Source organism: Culex pipiens, chromosome 1 (genome assembly GCF_016801865.2).
Source record: "Culex pipiens pallens isolate TS chromosome 1, TS_CPP_V2, whole genome shotgun sequence".
In the NCBI taxonomy this organism is placed as follows: Eukaryota; Metazoa; Arthropoda; class Insecta; order Diptera; family Culicidae; genus Culex; species Culex pipiens.
The window spans coordinates 66879659-66901680 of NC_068937.1; the positions used below are offsets into that span (position 1 = coordinate 66879659).

Consider the following 22022-nt stretch of genomic DNA (forward strand, 5'->3'; position numbering starts at 1 on the left):
GCTGCGTCGTGACCTGGCCCGTGCGTTGACAGTTTCGGACGTTCTGACCGACAGGATCGATTGCCCCTCTCTTAGAGAAAAGATCACCCTAACTGCACCTGCCCGCCAGCTACGCCACACGCCAATCATGCAGATCCCTTTCCACCGTACCAATTACAGCGCCAACGGAGCCATCGTCGGACTGAAGCGAGCCTTCAATAAAGTGTCCTCTGTTTTTGACGTCAGTTTGTCCCGCGATGTGTTAAAGTCCAAGTTTTTATCAGTGTTAAGACGAATGTTCTAGTTTTATGGTACGTTCGTTTGGAGAGCCGGTGCGGCACTGAGTGCCGCACTTGTCGGTGCCAGTTTTGGTTCAATCGAACGTCATTTGTCAGTGCGCGTGGAACTCGCATGAAACTGACAAAATATCGAGTGCGGCACTAGAGTTTCAGTTCCAATGGTACGTTCGTTTGATGGCTAGTTCGGCACTGAGTGCCGCACTCAGAGCTGTCAAAGTGTTTCTTTGAAGAAACTCGCGCTAGTTCCGCACGAGTTTCGCCGCCATCTTGGAACTGAAACTCTAGTGCCGCACTCGATATTTTTTCAGTTTCATGCGAGTTCCATGCACGCTGAAAAAGAATGTTCGTTTGAACCAAAACTGGCACCGACGAGTGCGGCACTCAGTGCCACACTGGCTGTTCAAACGAACGTACCACAAGATGGCGACGAAACTCGTGCGGAACTAGCGCGAGTTTCTTCAAAGAAACACTTTGACAGCTCTGAGTGCGGCACTCAGTGTGGAACTAGCCATCAAACGAACGTACCATTAGTCTTAGTTTTTAAGTTCATTTGGGCAATAAGTGCCTGTTGAGAAATAAACAAACAAACGTTTTTCCTGGAAGGTTGGAGCAGATAGGAATCGAACCCATGATCATCCGCTTACAAAGCGGCCAGAGTAGCCATTCGGCCAAGCCTGCCGCGACAGTATCTGCTCGTCCTAAAAAAACCTCGGTGCCTATCACAGCGCCGGAAATAAACAAACATTTAGACGGCAGTCCCAGTGCGTCCTTACAAAACCTCGGCGGCTGTCACAGCGCGCCGGAACTAAACAAACATTTTGACGGCAGTCCCAGCTCGTCCATACTTAACCTCGACGGCTGTCACAGCGCGCCGGAAACAAACAAACATTTTTGACGGCAGTCCCAGCGCGTCCATACTTATACCGACGACACGACAAGACACTCGCTGCAAAAGCCTTAGTCAAAAGTGGTTCCACCGCTAGTTCCACCGTGAATTCCGTGAAATGACCGTGAATGGTCAAAGTCACGGTAAATTGAGAGACCCCTTGGTTTTTCCGCAAAATCAACTTTATTCGCAACACTGCTTGGATGTAAATATTTACTTTTGCTAATTTGTTTGTGTTTGGCTTCATTTTGTCCGTAAACATTAAAGAAATTTTCAAAGATCGGGAACCTTTTCTGGCCATCACGATGACCCATTCAGCCGGAACCAAGAGTCATCTGATCAAACTGCTGGACCGAGTTTTCCACTAGCCGCTCCGGGCCCGCACAGTGGCGAGTGCCAGTCTTCGCAACGCTACTGAGCCAGGGAGTGCTCCACCTCGGAAGCCGGAACTTTACGAAATCTTTGTAAAGCTGGTCAGCGATTCAATAATTACAGCTCCAACCATCCGACAAGGGCAGGCCCGTGATACGCTGCCGAAACCGGCGGTGCCAGAGAGAGGTTCGTTGGCAAATTCTGCGGTATTCCCGGAACAGAAATTCTGCCGAAAAGGGAGGCATAGAGTGCGTGGATTTCGGCGATTGTATGACGTGTCGATGTTTTTGGGTTTTATTGAGGTTTTGAAGAACGGGGTAGGCTTAATGGTAAGACGGATACAGCAGCATCCGCGTTGTCGGGGGCGTTAATAACGGATTGCAGCGTGAACTTTCGCCGGGCTCGAGTCGAATCAATCGAACATTAGGAGGAAGATGGGTGGTGGCATGATTTGAGATTCGCTGACGCATAGGAGCACGCTGAACTGATTTTTTTTTTTCTTAGGTCTCATGTTCTAGCGTGAGTCTCACCCGTAGTCTAGACGCCGGAAAAGCCGGTTGCAGCCAACGTTTGATTGTTATGACGAGGGAGGATAAAGGCACCTAAGTTGAACCGTTTCCCATGATCAACACGACGACAACTCGACCGATGCAAAATCTGTGAGGATGTTGATATGAACGTGTGCATTAATCGATAGTTCCGACGACCTAGGATCATTCCTTGAACTTCGTATACTGTTACTGCCTAGGTGCCCCGCAGGAGTGCCTCCACTGAATATCAGATGCCGGTTTCGGCAGCGCACCACAAGTCCTAACCTCCTCCAGACGGTATGGACCACCACCCTCTCTCAAACCCGTTCCCGTCGAATAGTCCAGGGGTTTGTGAGGAACCCCCAGCGGGGCAAGCATTCATGCGTTGGGGCCAAAACTAAAAAGCAACGAAAGATGCTACTGTTCGGTAACTGCCAAGTCAGACTGGGCCAAAATCCAGTACCGTCAACTGGGGCGAATCGGGACAGCAGTTTTAACCTTGCAGGAGCACAATATTTTGATTTTTTGGTTGGTTTCGGTTAGAACAGACCAACAAAATGTGTACATCCATTTCCGAATTTAAAACCATAAAATGCTCTTAACACTGCTGTCCCTATTCAGACTGTAGTCCCGATTCGCCCCAGATGACGGTACACCTTAAACCTATACCAACCATGCAAACACAGGCATCAACGCAGTTTGCACTCCGGTTCTTCCAATCCCCGGTCAAAACAGCACAATGTTGGCCCAAAAATGTCGAAGGCTCACCAGGACCCACCACTGGACTACCCGGAGCAGCTAATGGAAAGTGCATTCCCACAATTTGGACCGCCGTCGTCCAGAAGAGATTCGGTTTCGCCCTGGCACCGTTGAGCTATACGCCGAGTCGTGCCCGGTAAGCTGCGTGGTCAGCGTGCCAAGTCGATGAAGTACATCGTCGACTGATGATCCATTCCACGCCCGCAGCGAACCCAAGAACAAGCGGTTGCCGCTGGAGTTAGGAGCCGGTCGATTGGTTTAATCCGTCATTGGTTAAGCTGGGCGCCACTTGCCTCACAAGCTCATAGCTGATATCAGTTCCCACTCCCTCCCCCCAGCACGCGCGGTTGATCTAACATCCTTGCAAACAGAAGAATTTGGATATATTTTTTTAATTTCTAAGTCATCCGACTGCAGGGTTGAAAATTGCTGAAAAAGAATCTTATAGCATATGGTCCCACGAGTTTTTGTCCCTCTTGGCACATATGGTTGCCAAGCCCCACATTCCCCTACAACATTTTGACCCTTAAAACGCCCTCCCTAAAACATCCTTCGCCGCTCGCAGTGCCTGCATCATCCCCAACGGGGTACTTTTACCCACAAATGTCTGCACAACAGCCTCGTAACCCTTAAGAAAACATTCGTACACTTCTCCTGCCCAATCGTGACCGGCACCATCGCTCGCTGTTCCTCCAAATCCACCTCCTTCGTGATACCCAGCAGCTTCGTAATGTCCACGTCCACGTTGTCCGACTCGACGTTACTTTCAAAGCGCAGGTTGTTCAGCGCCTACTCGTGGCCACGATACGCCTTAATATAATCGGGCAGGGCGGAAAGCTTCGTGATCAACGTGTGGTACACTTGGTCGTACATCTGCTGAGTGGTTCCTTCGAAAAAGCGACCACTACCGGTCAGGAAGAGCGTGTCCCCGATGAAGATGACCTTATCTTCCGGGGTCTCGATGTAGTAGCACGGTGTGGAGATGCAACTGGCCCATGCGCTCGTCGTTACCACCGTAGATAGACAGCTTGTAAACGAGGGATCCGCCTGGTAGAGCTTCTACAGAACAGCATTGCCTCTGGCGTGGTCCCAATGGTGGTGCGTCGTCAGGACCTTGTTCAGCGTGACTCCGGCTTCCTTGGCCTGAACTTGTCGATCCTCGCCGTTCGGCGCAAGCAGCCTTTCCGTCGGAACGGACGTCGTACTGTAAGCAAGTCACTTCTAATCTCGTTGTACGGTCCGGAAGGCCAACTTCCGCTAGACCTCTCACCCACCTCTGTATCATTTTCACAACCCGTTAGATAATATCAAAGGAAACGGAGGGGTAAGCCGATTTGGTGCCCACTTTTTGGAAGCGAGTGGCTTGTCGTGTCGTCGCTTATACTCTACGGCTGTCACAGCGCGCCGGAAGTAAACAAAAACTTTGACGGCAGCCCCAGCGCGTCCTTACAAAACCACGGCGACTGTCACAGCGCGCCGGAAATAAACTAACATTTTGACGGCAGTCCCAGCGCGTCCATACTTAACCTCGACGGCTGTCACAGCGCACCGGAAACAAACAAACATTTTGACGGCAGTCCAAGCGCGTCCATATTAAACCTCGACGGCTGTCACAGCGCGCCGGAAGTAAACAAAAACTTTGACGGCAGTCCCAGCGCGTCCTTATAAAACCTCGACGGCTGTCACAGCGCGTCCTCACAAAACCTCGACGGCTGTCACAGCGCGTCCTCACAAAACCTCGACGGCTGTCAAAGCGCGCCGGAAGTAAACAAAAACTTTGACGGCAGTCCCAGCGCGTCCTTACAAAACCTCGACGGCTGTCACAGCGCGCCGGAAACAAACAAACATTTTTGACGGCAGTCCCAGCGCGGCCATATTAAACCTCGACGGCTGTCACAGCGCGCCAGAAGTAAACAAAAACTTTGACGGCAGTTCCAGCGCGTCCTTATAAAACCTCGATGGCTGTCACAGCGCGCCGGAAACAAACAGACATTTTGACGGCAGTCCCAGCGCGTCCATACTTAACCTCGACGGCTGTCACAGCGCGCCGGAAACAAACAAACATTTTGACGGCAGTCCCAGCGCGTCCATATTAAACCTCGACGGCAGTCACAGCGCGCCGGAAATAAACAAACATTTTGACGGCAGTCCCAGCGCGTCCTTACAAAACCACGGCGGCTGTCACAGCGCACCGGAAATAAACAAACACTTTGACGGCAGTCCCAGCGCGTCCTTACTATACAAAACAAAATTCATGACGGCTGACTTAGGCCGCTGGGAAAAAAGAAAACACTACCCAATCGCCGGGAGCCACTGTTGTACGCGAACCACTACTTCAAAGACCGAATCACCTACCTCGGCGGATTCCTCAGTGCACCGGAACACGAAGGCGGAAGTCCAAGTGTAGAAAGTAACGAGAGCCTCGGTGGCAGTCCCAGCACGTCAGAAAAAAAGTAAACAAAGCTCCCAGGCGGCAGTTCCAGCGTGTCCAAACTGTTACAATTCACGCCTGCCAACACTCGGGGCAACTCCTACGACCTCCAAAAAATAGTTTTCCTCCAGAACTACTAATTTTAGTAGGCCTGGCAGGATCGCCAATGTGGAGTTTGGCCAGATCGTCTACGAATTGCCCCGGGCGTTGAGGCGAGGAATGGACGCTTACCAACGTCCACTCTGTTTGAAGTCCAACCACCAAAAGAGGCCGAGCTTACTCTGTGCGCACGTAAGCTCCGATCAGCCAAGCACTGTCACTGTTAGCCCGCCTGTCAGACTACTGGCGGGCGGGATTATTATGGCTCATCCACAAACACCATTACGGTGCCCCACATCATTCTAGCAAAATTCTTACAGAATTCTAGCAGGAGGCCTGTCAGAATAGTTCTAGCAAAATTCTAGCAGGATTCTAACAGAACCGGTAGATTTCGCCGGCTCCTGCTAGAACCGGTTATTGCATTTGAGCTAGAATTCTTTGAGAATTCTTGCAAAGTTCTGGCAGGATGATGGCAAAGTTCTAGTAAGAATAATTTCGCTTTGCTAGAATTCTGTAAGAATCCTGTGAGAACGCCGTGATTGGGCAGGATTCTTACAGAACCAATTCTGCAAGAAAATCTCGTATCTGGGTATGTGTGAACCGGTGCACTCAAAATCAGAAGTACCCTTCAAAAAGGGTTTTATCTACCCTTTATCTGTCATCCCATAGAAAAAAAACCCTTTTAGAGGGTTACTTCCACCCTTTTTTCAAGTTCACCCGTCGTCACCCTTTTGAAAAGGGTTACTACCGGTAAACTTGAAAAAAGGGTGGAAGTAACCCTCTAAAAGGGTTTTTTTCTATGGGATGACAGATAAAGGGTAGATAAAACCCTTTTTGAAGGGTACTTCTGATTTTGAGTGTGGAGATGCTCTTAAAAGGATAAAGTGTACCCTTTTGCAAAGGGTAATCCTCGAATACCGTTTTAAAGGATACTTTCAACCCTTTGAACTGGTAACTTTAGTTTTGAGTGTAGAATCGACAAAATACCGCGGTGTACACATTCGATCATTTCGATGTGTCAAATCGACACATTTTGGACGTAATTTTAATCTTCAGTGTAAATTTTTAAACATTGAAAAAAGTGTTTTTAACATTAATTAATGAAAGTTTCATTAAACAAAATAGTGCAATAGTTATTAAATGGGTAATTTGTAATAATCAAACACTGTTGTGCTCCTTGCCTCTCTTGTCTTTGAGTTAGACATTTCAATCAATTATTACAAAAATGTTTTGCCCTATTGAGATGTTGATCACTAAATGTTTTTTTTTTCAAACATGGTTGGTCATGGTGTATTTTATCATGAAGTTCTTATTTTCAGGAGTCAAAAAGTAATGTAAACAATTTGCCCGTATACATTGTGCGTAAAGTGTTAGAAAAGTGAAATAACTTCGAGAACTTATAACATATGTGAGTGCTACGTAAACTTTATCAGCGATAGTAGAAAATATTCAATAACAAGTGAATGTTCGTGGACATCTGTTTAAATTTTATGTTGGCCGTGGCCATAAGTTGAATAAAAATTAAGTTAGATTATAATTCAAACATAAGCCATGATTTAAGACGATAAATTTGAAGTTTTACTTAAAGCGAGCAAATGTTGAGTAATGTATAATTCGATGACGTCGTGGATTGAAAAAATAAACTAAATTGGTTTTAGGATGTAGGTATTCTAAACAATAAAAAAAACTGTTTTTACTGTGAATATAAACATAAAAGCAATGAAATGACTAATGTTGTAATTGTAATTGTAATTGATTGTTTATTTGTGACGAGAGCCTGTTAGTTTACAACTTTTTATCAGGTTAAGGAGGTAACTTTAAGATAGAAAACGGAGATAAATAAACCAACCAAATGGTTCCAAATAAAGCTAAAATTCCAAGTTAGATGCGGAAGGCTTAAACTAGTTGTTTAACACAGCTTTTAAACGAAAATAGGGTTGTTTTTGTCTTTGCCTCGATCGGCAATCCGTTCCAGCAAGTGGCTCCGTACACCAGTACACTTTTCCCACTGGAAGTAGTGTGTCTGGGGATGATGAAACAGCGCGCTCGTTCCAGTTGTCCTCGCTGCACGTGCTGCTGGATGTACTCGGGAAGGCTGCCGTGGTACGCTTGCCGCATGAAGCAGCAGATCCTTAGGCGTTGATTGGACGGCAAATCCACTCCCAGGATGTTGTCGCGAACAGCCGCTGTTGTGTCTCGTCGTACGGCCGACTTGAAGCAGCGATGCAGCTGTCCTTTCAGTGCAGCTGACAGGCCCGGAGTGTAGATGATATCGCCGTAGGAGAAGATCAGCATCACCACCGCCTGCACCAACTTGAGTCTAGTCTGCGTTGACAGTACCGAGCCAAACCGGCGGAAAGTTCTGTTTTACCTCAGGTTTTTTAGTGCTGTTTAATTTGAAAGGAGTCATAGATGATTTTTTACATTCCATTAAACCAAGTGGGAGATGAGGGCAAATCTAACACTGCAAATTTTAAATCCATTTTTCGGCAACGGAAAAACACATAAACCAATTAGCGATAGTGTAGCCGTGAAAACCGCAGTCCTAGTGTAGCCCAGTCAAATCAATCCGAATTCTGAAACGGAATCTAATTAGTATACAAATTCCGTTTCAAACGCAACAACCGGTACGAACACGGAACCGGTTGTTGCGTTTGAAACGGAATTTGTATACGATTCTAATTAGATTCCTGCAGGCCAAGGATTGATACCTAAGAGCATGCAATGGCACTGACCTTGTTGCGTGCTCTTCGGTTGACGTCCACGTAAGGAACATCCTGGAAGGAGCGCAACTAACTACATCCGTAGTTCTGTTAGATCATCCGAATTATCTTGATCAGAACAGTATAGCTCTGGTTCCTTGCGAGTGTCCTATTTTCTTACCTCCACGTTGGCTTGGTTTTCATGATGACCTAGCTGGTGGCCTGTGGAAACAGATCGTAAACCTTTGACCACCGCGGGTCAGAGTCAAGACGACTAAAAGAAAGGGGCGCGACAATGTGGGAAAGGGAAGTAATTTGTGATTGTAGACGGTATTGTTTTGATTCGCAGTATGTTGAGTCAACTGCTGTGGATGTACCTGAAACATCGCACAACGGGGTTTCTCTTCTCTTCATTCTCAGCTACCACCTATCTCCTTTTTTTTTATTTTGCTCTACTGATTCTCACTTCTTCACTGATTCTTCTATTTAATATCCATCATTTGATTTTTATTTTACTAACTTTTGATTCTCTTATCTCTCAAAACTTTTCCACTCTTTTTTACCAATTGATACTGCTGTAACAAACTTTGTTTTGTTTTTTTTCCTTAAAAATATGCTTTTCCTTAATGTACTAGTAATATCATGTCTATTTATCATTTGCCTAATCTTTTTTTGATTTTATTGCGAATTTATTTATTTGAATAATTCTTTATCTGTCCTATAAATTATCATTACTATAATCTAAGCTTGTTTTGTATCTCTATTTATTAACTATTGTCTAATTTTACATCTAATACATCTAGCTTCTCATTTTTATTCTTTTAAATACCCTCACCATTCTCTTACTATTGATTCTTGATTTTTATGAAAACAATTCTCTTTACTGTCTGTTGTTTTGAAACTTCACCTTTTTCTTAAGCAAGTGAGGTTCGAGCCCTTGCTCAATTTATGGAATGATTAAAGGATTAACACAAATATTACTATTGTACTTTTGAAAAACTTTTCTAAAATGCTTAGGACCAAAAATTGTAACAAAACACCGCGACAAAAGAAATAGCAACATATAAACACGACTCAACAATAGGGAAGATTTCAGGAGAAAACAATACACAGTAAAATAACAACTAGTTTTTGAATTCAAACTAAAAATAAAACAGTTTTTGCTTTAAAGAAAGTTGATAGGCACACTAAAATGGTTAGGCGCTTATACTTACATCAAACCCTACGTAATGTACCACCCCCGGCCGAGTTAAAATGCGTAACCGGAAAAGAAGGTGTGCATGCCTGGCACGAACACTCAAAGCGTGTTCTAGCGTGCTGCTTGTACTGACTCAGAGCAAGGGTGAGATGTAGGTGTAAGGGCAGTGCGTGTTCGTCGGGAACCTGGTGCATAAGATTGGTCAAGGCCCGTTCTTACACTGGAAATTGCGAAATTGCGAATTGCGATTCTAATTAGATTCCGTTTCAGAATTCTGATTGATTTGACTTGGAGAGATAGCTTCACCAGGTTAGCGAACGACTGGACATGGCGTACCATAGGTACTTCGAGTACCGCAGGAATAAAATAGACCCACCAAGCGGTCCTTTAGCCTCTTGTCCAGTAACTCCGATACCCTGGCCTCCCCGCGGCGCTAGCCGGGATACTAGTAACCATTGGAGAGATCGGGTAACCAACCCCGGTGGGAACTCTGGTAGTATGCTGACAGGGAAGGGGGGCTCCATCCTCTTCGGAGGGTGTAGCTATGCCGTTAGGCCTCGTGAGAAAGGCCCCCGTTACGGTGTCGAGAGAAAACCGGAGCTGGGTCTCGGTAGCTTCAAGGTGGCAGCCCCACCCCGAGACTAGGTATCGCAGCCCCAATCTGGCTGCATACCGAAAATTCAAGTATTACGAACAATCAAGAAGGAATAAGGATCCGGAACAAACGGCATAGACCTAGGCACGAAAAGGACACCGATTGGAAACTCGGAACATGGAACTGCAGATCGCTACGTTTCGATGGGTATGAGTACGCTCTGTTGAACGAGCTCAAACCCCGCAACTTCGATGTTGTAGCACTGCAGGAGATGTGCTGGAAGGGAGCGAAGATGTGGGAGGATGATGCTTTGGAGCTCACCATGTACCAGAGCGGCGGAGCCGAAAACAAGCTAGGAACCGGCTTCATAGTGTTGGGCAAGATGCGGAGTCGTGTGATAGATTGGGAGCCGATCGACGACCGGATGTGTAGGTTGAGGATTAAAGGCCGTTTCTTCAACTATCACATCTTCAACGTACATTGCCCACACGAGGAATCATCCGATGCCGAGAAGGAAGCGTTCTACGCGAAGCTGGAGCAGAAGTTCGACAGCTGCCCGCAGAGGGACGTCAAGATCGTCATCGGAGATATGAACGCCCGCATAGGAAGGGAGGAGATGTACAAGCCGGTGATCGGGCCGAACAGCCTGCACACCGTCACCAACGACAACGGCCAGCGGTGCATCAACTTCGCAGCCTCCCGCGGTATGGTGGTACGGAGCACATTCTTCCCTCGGAAAGACATCCACAAAGTCACCTGGACATCGCCTAACCAACGAACAAAAACACAAATCGACCACGTCCTCATCGACGGCCGATTCTTCTCGGACATACGGAACATCCGCACGTACCGCGGTGCGGACATCCACTCGGACCACTACCTGGTGGGTGCAAGCATGCACTCAAAACTGTCGACGACGTACCACCGACGACGGAGCCGGCTCCCACCGCCGTTCAACACCGAGCGGCTGCAGGACACGGCTGCGGCTCAGCACTACGTGCAGCAGCTGGAAGCGAGCCTGCCAACGGAGGAGGAACTCGGCGCTGCCTCGCTCAACGATGGATGGAGCAGAATATGCTCGGCCATCGGCAGTGCCGCTGAAGCCGCGCTAGGTAGTACGGTCCGAGTTGGAAAGCAGCGCTGGTTCGACGAGGAGTGCCAGCGGCTACTTGACGAGAAGAAAGCAGCTTATGCGGTGAAGCTGAGAGCCGCAACTGATGAGAACGTGGCCAGATACAAACAAGCGCTGAAACAGCAGAGAACGGTCTTCAAGCTCAAGAAGCGCCAGCTGGAAGATCGCGATCGCGCCGAAATGGAGCAGCTGTTCCGGCAGAACGAGACGCGAAAGTTCTACGAGAAGGTTAACCGGTCCCGCAAAGGCTATGCGCCGCAAGCCAACACTTGTCGGGACGCCGAGGGAAACCTTCTTATGGACAAAGGCGAGGTGTTGAACAGGTGGCAGCAGTTCTTCAACGAGCACCTCAACGACGATGTAGCGCATGGAGACGGCTTTGAAGCCCAACTTGGACCGCCCGCTGCTGACCAACAGTTCCCGGCACCTGATCTGGAGACGGTGAAGAAGGAGATTAGGCAGCTGAAGAACAACAGGGCCGCCGGTAAAGATCGGTTACCCGGTGAGCTCTTCAAATATGGAGGAGAGCAGTTGGCGAGGGCGATCCACTTGGTGATTTCTAAGATCTGGAGGGAGGAGAAACTACCAGAAGAATGGATGGATGGTGTCGTGTGTCCCATCTACAAAAAGGGCGATAAGCTGGACTGCGGCAACTACCGCGGCATCACGCTTATCAACGCGGCCTATAAAATCCTCTCCCAGATCCTCTGCCGTCTGCTGATACCGTACGCACGGAGGTTCGTGGGCCCCTATCAAGCGGGGTTTACCGGCGCTCGGGCCACCACGGACCAAATTTTCTCGCTCCGGCAGAGCCTCGAGAAATGCCGTGAGTACAACGTGCCCACACATCACATCTTCATCGATTTCAAGGCAGCGTACGATACAGTCGACCGCGAACAGCTATGGCAGATCATGCACGAGAACGGATTTCCGGACAAACTGACTCGGCTGATCAAGGCTACCTTGGATCGTGTGATGTGTCACGTGCGAGTGGCAGGGGAGCTAGCGGACCCCTTCCAATCGCACCAAGGGTTACGACAAGGTGACGGCTTATCCAATGCGCTGTTTAACATCGGACTTGAGGGAGTTGTGCGAAGAGCGGGTATAGACACGAGAGGCACGATTTGCAACAGGACAGTCCAACTTCTTGCTTATGCGGACGACATTGACATTATAGCAAGAGACCTAGAGACGGTGAAAAGGGTTTACACCGCCTTAAAGACGCAAGCAAGACGAATTGGATTGGCCATGAATACGACGAAAACAAAGTACATGAAAGGGAGGGGCTCAAAGGACGTTGACCCCCCAAGACTCACCCCTTTAGCTGTGGATGGCGATGTGCTGGAGGAGGTGAGCGAATTCGTGTACTTGGGATCGCTGGTAACGGCCGACAACGACACCAGCTTAGAGATCCGGACTCGTATCCACTCCGCGAATCGCGCCTACTTTGGATTACGGAAAACCTTGACATCTGATCGAGTGCAACGCGCCACGAAGCTGACCCTGTACAAGACACTGATTAGACCGGTTGCCCTCTATGGCCATGAGACCTGGACGCTGCGGCAAGAGGACGAACGAGCCCTTGGAGTTTTCGAACGGAAGGTGCTGCGAACGATCTACGGTGGAGTACGTACAGCTCAGAACGAGTGGCGAAGGCGCATGAACCACGAACTGCACGCGCTGCTGGGAGAACCGACCATCGTCACACTGGCGAGAATCGGGAGGCTCAGGTGGGCCGGCCATGTCGCGAGGATGGACGAAGACCATCCTGTCAGGATGCTCTTTGACCGCGCGCGACCGGATGGCGGCACAGGCCGACGAGCAGGAGCACAGCGTGCACGATGGGGAAATCAGATCGAGGCGGACCTAAGAAAGATCTGCAACCTAGGAGACTGGCGAGCTGCAGCCCAGAACCGAGCAACATGGAACAACCTTCTTGATACAGCACGGGCACCGCGTATGGTGTTCTAAGCTGATTGGTATGTATGGTATGTATGATAGCTTCACCAAGGAGTGCCAGCGGTTAACATATCGAAGAGAAGAAAAAGTATGCCGGAACTAGAACGAATGTAAAACAGTGCATTTATTTATGGAATCGACAGGACGATACGAAAAGTTGAACTGTCAATTCCCTCCAGTTTTGTGTCACATAACATCCCAGTCAAATCAATCCGAATTCTGAAACGGAATTTGTATACGATTCTAATTAGATTCCGTTTCAGAATTCGGATTGATTTGTCTGGGACAAAGCGCACAATCAATGGGCGATCGGACAAGAAGACAACGTTGGTTTCGACAGTCGGCGGCCCAGTCACGAGCTGGTTCTGCCAGAATCCTGCTAGAACGGTGTAGAGCATGGCGGCTGCAGTAGCTGGGGGACTAAAGACCAGCGGACCCACGGCCAAGTCAGTAATGCCAGGTGGTGTCGTGCATCGTAACACAGCTATACAGGATTGCGATTGAGAACATCCCGGGGGAGGCGATGAGCAAGATCTACCTGCTTCAGCAGTGGACACCGATTCGACGGAACTCGACCAGCACCATGTCGGCGATCCAGCTGCCGACGATCGTTGAGAAGCTTCTCCGATCGAGTCATAACATCTTCCAGCAAGAATCGCAGCCATTCGAATGCCTGCCAAGCTCCCTAACCTCGGTGCGACAACGACCTCGGTAGCAGTTGACGAGCTAGACACCGAGTCTGTCCTGGACCAAGCGGCCATGTTCCAGTCGACGAAATCATACGATACGATCGACGGCGGCTAAGACGAAGACAATAGAATCCCGCAAGTATCATCCCGGCGTCGAGTACAGTGGCGATGAGTCACGGTGGTGTCGCTGGATCTTGTGTAGACTCAGCAACGCGTCGATCAACTAGTCCGGCATTGACTGACAAAGCGACGGCCCAGAACCGAGTATTGCCTGTCATGGTGCCAACATCGATGTCCGGCGAGGCTCAGATTCATCCCAAGCGAAACTAAAAGTTTGGCTGTCCGTCACCGGCCTATTCAGCGCGACATGTGTTTACGACGAGCGCGGCTCCGAAAACCGGCCAATCGTACGTATTCCGTTTCAAACGCAACAACCGATTCCGTGTACGTACCGGTTGTTGCGTTTGAAACGGAATACGTAAACGATTCGAATTGGATTCCGTTTCAGAATTCCGATTGAGTTGACTGGGATCTGGAATCGGCTACCCACTCTAACTTTAGGGGGGCTGCGGGCGAAAATCGGGCATCCCCAGTGCCAGTTCAGACCCTCTATCCAAGACTCAATCCGCGAAAATGTTGATTTTATATTTGCACACGCACACCAATAAACTTCGTGCATGCCAAAACGCACACTCTCTCTTTTTTCGTAACGCGCGAACTGTCATTTTTTTTTTCGTTTGAACTTTTCAGTTGGCTAGAAAAAAAAAGTTGTTCCGGTGTGTTTTGGTCGGCAGATTAAAGGTAAGTTTTTATCTTTCATTTTCATTCCACCATCACTACTACCGCCTCCAGGACACGGTCATCGAGGAGGAACCGGAGGGCCCGCACGGAAAGGGGATCCATCGCCAAATCGCGATAAAGTTCGCTAAAACTAGCGAAAAATGTCGCTAATTTCTCAGCCTGCACAAAAATTACCTAGAATCGCCAATTTTTTTCGCTGGTTTGGAAACCGATGAAATTCTACCAAACCAGTGAAAAAAACACTGGTTTGGTGAAAAATGTCGCTGTTTGGGGTATCAGTTTTGCTAGAATCAGAAAATTTTCTCGCTGGTTTGGAAAAAGCGGCAGGGCACCAAAATCAACCAGGAGATTATTGTACTGGTTTTGGGAAACAATTTGCTTATCCAGCGGATTTCTTCACTGGACCAGTGTTCTTTTACGCTGGATCAGCGTTTTCTATCGCTGACGTCCGGGTTTTTTTCCGGCGGCAGCAGCTCGTACCAAAATCAACCAGTAGATTATTGTGCTGGTTTTGGGAAACAATTCGCTGGTCCAGCGGATTTTTTCACTGAACTGGTGTTCCTTCACGCTGGATCAGCGTTTTCTATCGCTGACGTCCGGGTTTTTTTTTCCACGGCAGCAGCTCGTACCAAAATCAACCAGGAGATTATTCTACTGGTTCCGGCAAAAAATCCGCTGGTTCAGTGAATGTTTCCACTGGACCAGTGTTTTTTTGCACTGGATCAGCGTTTTTTATCACCGACGTTTGTTTTTTTGTTTTGGCGGCAGAAGCCTATGCCAAAATAAACCAGGTTGTACTTACTTGCCACAGCACAAACTGTTCCGCGGCCATGGTCAAGTTCCTCGCCTACGATTCTTGCTGCCACCACGGCTCTGTCATCCACATATAAAGCGAGTGAAGTCAAAATCGAACCAAGATCGAACCAAATTTTTGGCGCGTTGCTTTTGAAAATGTCGTATGCGCATCGAACATAAATAACAAAAATAAAAAAAATCTTTTTTGCCTTCCTCACCTTACTGAGGAAAGGCTATAAAATCACTCAGAAAATGAACTTCTTAATTCGACCTTGTAGACCAACCTTCACGTATACCTATCGACTCAGAATCATGTTCTGAGCAAATGTCTGTGTGTGTGTGTGTGTGTGTGTGTAGGGATGTGGGTCTGTGCACCAAAAAATATGCACTCGATTATCTCAGCACTGGCTTAACCGATTTGGACCGTTTTGGTCTCATTCGATTTGTCTTGGGGTCCCATAAGTCCCTATTGAAAATTATGAAGTTTAGTAAAGTACTTCAAAAGTTATGCTAAAAAAACGATTTTGGCGTATGTCCGGAAGATTGTAAAAAGGGTGGTTTTTGCAAGAAACCCTATCATGTTATACATTTTCAGAAATGTATTAAAAAGACCTTTCCAATGTGCCCAAAACATTGAAGATCTGACAACCCTATCAAAAGTTATTAGCACTTAAGTGTTATTTATACACTTTTTGGAGGCCAGATCTCAGATATTTCAATGATAATGATGTCCGGGCCCATCATGCAACCCATCGTTAGTTAGATAATCGAAAAACCTTTCAAATGAGCCTAAAACATCAAGGATCTGACAACCCTATCAAAAGTTATTGGCACTTAACTGTTATTTATACACTTTTCGGAGGCCGGATCTCAGATATTTCAGTAAAAATGATGCCCGGGTCCATCATGCGACCTGTCGTTAGTTAGATAATCAAAAGACCTTTCAAATGAGCCTAAAACATCAAGGATCTGACAACCCTATCAAAAGTTATTAGCACTTAACTGTTATTCATACACTTTTTGGAGGCCGGATCTCAGATATTTCAGTAAAAATGATGTCCGGGCCCATCATGCAACCCATCGTTAGTTAGATAATCGAAAAACCTTTCAAATGAGCCTAAAACATCAAGGATCTGACAACCCTATCAAAAGTTATTGGCACTTAAGTGTTATTTATACACTTTTCGGAGGCCGGATCTCAGATATTTTAGTAAAAATGATGTCCGGGTCCATCATGCGACCTGTCGTTAGTTAGATAATCAAAAGACCTTTCAAATGAGCCTAAAATATCAAGGATCTGACAACCCTATCAAAAGTTATTAGCACTTAACTGTTATTCATACACTTTTTGGAGGCCGGATCTCAAATATTTCAGTAAAAATGATGTCCGGGTCCATCATGTGACCTGTCGTTAGTTAAATAATCGAAAGACCTTTCAAATGAGTCTAAAACATCAAGGATCTGACAACCCTATCAAAAGTTATTGGCACTTAAGTGTTATTTATACACTTTTTGGAGGCCGGATCTCAGATATTTCAGTAAAAATGATGTCCGGGTCCATCATGCGACCCATCGTTAGTTAGAAAATCAAAAGACCTTTCAAATGAGCCTAAAACATCAAGGATCTGACAACCCTATCAAAAGTTATTGGCACTTAAGTGTTATTTATACACTTTTTGGAGGCCGGATCTCAGATATTTTAGTAAACATGATGTCCGGGTCCATCATGCGACCTGTCTTTAGTTAGATAATCGAAAGACCTTTCAAATGAGCCTAAAACATCAAGGATCTGACAACCCTATCAAAAGTTATTGGCACTTAAGTGTTATTTATACACTTTTTGGAGGCCGGATCTCAGATGAAAAAAAAACGAAACTATTGGCACTACGCCCCCCGGGGCATGGCCTTCCTCTAACGTGGGATTTCTGCTCCAGCGCCTCTGACGAGACAGGAGAAACCGGGACCGACGTTTTACTTCACCATCCGATAGAAGCTCAGTGGATAAGGCGGGAATCGAACCCGCGTCTCATAGCATCATCGGGATCGGCAGCCGAAGCCGCTACCCCTGCGCCACGAGACCCACGGATCTCAGATATTTTAGTAAAAATGATGTCCGGGTCCATTATGCGACCTGTCGTTAGTTAGACAATCGAACGACCTTTCAAATGAGCCTAATACATCGAGGATCTGACAACCCTTTCAAAAGTTATTAGCACTTAAGTGTTATTTATACACATTTTAGAGGTCGGATTTCAGATATTGTGATAAAAATATTGTCTGAATCTTCCATGCGAACTATCGTTGGATAGGTTTTTTTTGCCGATGAGCCAGAAAAATTAATGGTCTGCGAACCCTATCAAAAGAAATTAGTAATAAAGTTGATTTGTTAAACATGTTAAGGGAATGTTGCTATTTTTACTGAATGTATTGACTTCATGAATGTGAGGAAGGCACCAACCACCTAAAGGTGGATTAAGTAACGTTTTTATATTTAATCTCAAGGGACAAGTAGGGGTACAGCATTTAATTCCGTCAAGCAACTAATGTTGGCATATCAGCACTGTGGTGTTCAGTGACCGCTAGTTTAAAGTTTTTTTTTTTTTTTGACTGACATTTAAGTATTCAATTCGTTTTAAAACAACGGTGAAGAAGAATCAAACTTATTTAATTTTATTTCAAGGTAACTGAAGATTTTAAGTTTAGTTTAGTGAGTTTGGTTGTATATAGTATCGTCAAGTAGAACTTTGTTTTATTGATCTAATAAATGTAAAATGTGGAAAAATTTACGTTAGAATTGAAATTATCTCGCAAAAAAAAAACTGGCAAAAAATAGTTTGGGAACAAAATTTATGTATTTATTTCATACGACCTTTTCAAAAACCACGCGTAAACAATATTGACAGCACCTCTGGCGGGGACTTCAGGAAACTGCATGCGTGTCAGATCCTTGGCTGCCACCTGCGACAATTTGTGCACTCATCTATGCAGCAGTACAAATACATCTCCAGCTTCACTGCACCGTATTTTTCTGCTGCGAGAACTTTATGGAAACGTGCTTCTTTTCATTGAAAAGAACCCTCACCTGTTGAGTATGTATTTTAATGCTGAACACTTGATGCAGAACTTTTTCATGCTTTTTTGTTTTGAAAAAACCCCTAAAGCAATTCGATTGCCACAAATCGCTTCCGAACGTGCACAATAACAAACATTTATGACGGCTGTCGGAAGGATGTGTATCAAACCAGCGAAAACTTTCGCTGGAAAAGAAACCGTTTCGGAAATAACAAACCAGCGAAACCAAGTTGCTGGATTTGATTTCGCGCAGCCACCTTTTTCAGCGAAAAATTTCGCTGGTTTAGAGAAAAATTTCGCTGATATCAGCAAAACCAACCCAGCAAAATTCGGTCGCTGGTTTGGCGATCGATCCCCTTTCCGTGCGAAATCGAGCAGGCAACTAACTCCTGGCCCAGAACCAGCAGCACAAAGCAACACCAGTCGCACATTCCGACCCCGCAAGAGCTGTAGATTCACACCCAGAGCATCATGCAGAACGAGCTGCTCCGCAAGATGTTGTACGAGTAGGCCGTTGAACCGGTCGCCGCCAACCCGGCCGTGCAGCAGTTTATCCCGTCCGCCTGCCCCAACATCCAGCGCAGTTTGTCGGCGCTGAGCCAAACGGCCGCCGGAGGGAAACAGTTCTCTGCGCCGCCACCGCAGCCGTCGATGGCCAACTAATTGTTCCCCGTCGTATCAACCGCGACTGAGCTGACCAACTCGAGGCAACAGATGCAACCACTCACAACTTCAGGGACGTCACGCCGCCGGGTCCGGCCGAGGTCGCTTCGGCAAGAGTACCGTCAGCGGGAACCTCAACTGACCAGCGTTGATTTGCTAGAGTGTTCCGCATTTTGTCCCATTTCTTCTTCCGAGAGAGACTTCTTGCACCCTTTTTGTTCTGCTTCATCTGCAGGAAAGTAGCTTTTATTTTACTACTCAAAGTTCAATGTAAATTTTTTTTAAATTTTATTTGAATGTCCCCCCAAAACATTTTTTTACCGATTCTATACTGTGTTTCGTTCCTTCAGTATTTCTTTTACGACATAAAGTTTCCATCAATACTAAATATTGTTTTAATGATGTAGAAATTCCCAATTATATAAATACATTAAAAGATACAAAATACAAAAAATCACAGCTACGAATATACAATTTAACAAAAACACTAAACAACTATAATATTAATATTCTCGACTGCAATGAAAAATATAAAAATACATAGATTAAAAAATCAACAAAAATAAAAAAAATACAAAAATATCAGAAGTTCAAAAATATAAATAAGCAACATCATGTTTTTTACAACATCAAAACAGGACACCATTTGTTAAGAAATTTTAACTAAACTTAACTAAATTTTAATTGAACATAAAAAATACCAAAATTTTGATAATTTAACTGAATAATTTTACTAAAAGAATTAAGTTAATTTCTTTAACTTTTGCGATTTTGAGTGATACAATTTACGAAAATTAAAAAACTGAAACTGATTCAGGTAATCATTTTAAATTATTTTACTTAATTTAAACTAAATTTAACATAATTCAATTAAATTAAATTTATGCAAATTTAACTAGAAATAACTAAATTCAACAAATTAAAAATATTTTAATCAATTTAACTAAATCTGAATAAATTTAAGCATGAGCATGAGAGATTACCCATGGTTGTCCTTCTCCGTTGCTGAACAGGACCGTAATATCCTATCAATTCAACGATCATACGCTTTAACGATCTAATGGTGTTTCCCTTATCAACAGCATGTATGAATGCGCAGAAAAGATAAAACATCAAGATCATCAAAACTAGATCTGGAACAAATAGGTAACAGTCATTGGCCACCAACGGCGCCCGCCATGTCAGTTTGTAGATCTCGGAGGGATTGGGACGGGAATGTTAGTTTGCACAGGTTGCTACCAAGGGTGGGTTCTATACGATATCCACACCCCCGCGTGTGCCGGAAAACTACTTCTACTTGGGATTTTGTTAGTGGGAAAGGGTAATGGCCAGGATTCATCATAGAAGATGATGATGTGACCCAATAATCAATAAATTTCGTTTAATATGGTGGTGTATTATTATCAAGGTTATCAAGGCAAACAATCGGATGATGCGGATGAGACTATTCCCGTTTATTTGCTGTTGAGTTTAGCATAAATAATTCAATCTTAGACAGCCGGCTGTGAAAAGATAGAATCAAAATTATGTGTAATTAAAAGGTGAAATATTATACTCAGCGTAACATATTTACGTAGAGTTGACCTGAGACTATTTATACTTTTAAATTATTATAAGATGAGCGACCAATTAATTACTGATGAGTTATGAGTTATCTGAAGGACTTGAACAATCGCGTTGAAACAATAATTGTCACCGTGCTTTACGAGCTAAAAGGTTTTTTCGCGGGAAACGAATGGTCGAATATAATTTATATTTTGCAAACGCAATTATGAACGAATCTTCCCATGAAACAATCGCGAATCATAACACAAAGAAACCCGGCTGTGATGTGTATCAAATACATGACTAACAAGAAAGACGATCGCGATATTTGATTTTTTCAATCTAACTAAGTAGAAAAAAACCACATCAAACATAAACATACAGGTCACCACAAATCGGACTGCCTCAACTGTTATCGTGACAACCAGAGCCAGTCGCACCTTCGCACACACACGTACGCAAGCCCCCGAAAAACTAACCGACGACGAACGACGCGAAAAAAACATGCGACCCGACGGACAAGCATCGCAAAACGGACTCGATTGTTTTTTTATGAGATATGATTTAGATTTATTGACCGAATTCTGTAGATTTTACGCGGATTTAAATATTTATTGAGCTAAATATGGAAAAAAAGAACAAATTAAACTCATTCACACTCTCATACACACACAAACCAATATGAGCAATTCTCGACCAAAACCGGAAATGGATTTTATTTGTATTTTTTGATTTGGCTCTAACTTTGTGGGGGCCTTCTCTATGACCAAATAAGCTATTTTGTGTGATTGGTTCATCCATACAAGTCTCCATACAATTTTGGCTGCTGTCCATACAAAAATGGTATGTAAATATTCAAACAGCTGTAACTTTTGAGTGAATTTTCTGATCAATTTGGTGTCTTCGGCAAAGTTGTAGGTATTGTTGAGGACTTTTGAGAAAAAAATAGGTACACGGAAAAAAAATTGCAGTTTTTTTTTATCTTCTTTTTTTGACTAAAACTCAATTTCCCAAAATACGTATTTTTTTATTTTCGAGATTCTTTGATATGTTTTAGGGGACAAAAATCCGCAACTTTTGAGCCATAGAGAAACATGGTCAAAAAATCTGCCGCCGAGTTATGATTTTTTGAACAAATAGTGATTTTTGGAAAAAATCGAAGTTTCATGCAAAAACAAGATTTACATTATTTTTTAATGCAAAATTGAATTTGCAATCGAAAAGTACTTTACAGATTTTTTGATAAAGTGCTTTGTTTTCAAGATATAGCCACCGAAAGTTTGATTTTAGCGAAATATTTGCAGTTTTTGAATTTTTAAAAATAGTGACCATGAGTGACCATTTCTAAAAAAAATGTTTTGAAGAGTTCAGAAAATTTGCTATAAAAATTGTCTAAGAGACATTAAAGACAATTAACAGCTTAAACAGCCACATTGAGCCGTTACCTGAATCCTTGTTGAGTAAACGTTTGTTGCCTGCCTACTCAACGCGAAAACATGCGACTTCCCGAAGGTTA

At 45.0% G+C, this 22022-nt stretch overlaps 2 protein-coding genes and 1 pseudogene across 6 annotated transcripts in view; 2 read left to right on the forward strand and 1 right to left on the reverse strand.

Annotated features, from left to right (window-relative positions):
• The window catches only part of LOC120432044 (uncharacterized), a 382988-nt gene that overhangs the window by 89308 nt on the left and 271658 nt on the right, over positions 1–22022 (forward strand).
• Positions 837–4110, reverse strand: LOC120428299 (hydroxyacylglutathione hydrolase, mitochondrial-like; annotated as a pseudogene).
• The window catches only part of LOC120428293 (uncharacterized), a 32984-nt gene continuing 17287 nt past the window's right edge, over positions 6326–22022 (forward strand). For 2 of the 5 annotated variants that reach the window (XM_039593299.2, XM_039593298.2), the window contains exons 1-2: positions 6327–6499; positions 6675–6763. The gene's annotated coding sequence lies outside the window, so the exon portion shown is untranslated. The other 3 variants (XM_039593295.2, XM_052711606.1, XM_039593288.2) reach the window with 3 other exon arrangements.